The 585-nt window shown below is 49.6% G+C and overlaps 1 protein-coding gene across 1 annotated transcript in view; it reads left to right on the top strand.

Annotated features, from left to right (window-relative positions):
• Nucleotides 1-493: 493 nt before the first annotated feature.
• Nucleotides 494-585, top strand: part of porcn (porcupine O-acyltransferase) — a gene marked incomplete in the record, with an annotated part of 8,983 nt that continues 8,891 nt past the window's right edge. Inside the window, 1 exon segment of the mRNA NM_204034.1 lies at nt 494-516.

Below are 585 nucleotides of genomic sequence, written 5' to 3' on the forward strand. Positions count from 1 at the left end.
GCTTATTCTCACAAGCTGCCCATAGGAGAAAGGGATTGGCCCATAGGGACCACTGCTAAACAGTGATTGGGCAATTATTCCGTCAGTCTCCACATGACTGAACCCGCCATTGGTTTCTACTTTCTGGTTGGATGAGGTCTTCCTGTCCTTCATTCATCTCTCCCTCTATTGTCTCTCAAGCTTCCCGCTCTGCGATTGCGCAATGTCTCCCAGTCCTGTCGTGTCATTGGCCCATGTGCTCTCCGTCACACGCATTCTGGCAATCTGATTGGCTGTTGCGACTATTGCTTTTTATCCATTACTCTCTCGCTATTGGCTATTGTTTTCCTGTTTTTCTGATAGGGTAGCTTGTCCCATTTCATTTCTATGATTGGCTGATGTTTGCAGGGTTATTGCGCCATTGGCTGAATTCATACAGGAGAATCAGTGATTGGTTGAGCGCTGGAACCCGAAGCGTCTGACAGACCCCCAAAAGGAGAGAAGATGGGAGACAGGTTGGAGTAGCAGGAAGTGCCGGTAATATCCAGCGAGTTTGTCCGCCATCCCGGGCCCAACTCTCCCCCGTACGTGTGTGATATAGTCCCT

This window comes from Xenopus tropicalis, unplaced genomic scaffold, assembly GCF_000004195.4.
Source record: "Xenopus tropicalis strain Nigerian unplaced genomic scaffold, UCB_Xtro_10.0 Sca46, whole genome shotgun sequence".
Classification (NCBI taxonomy): domain Eukaryota; kingdom Metazoa; phylum Chordata; class Amphibia; order Anura; family Pipidae; genus Xenopus; species Xenopus tropicalis.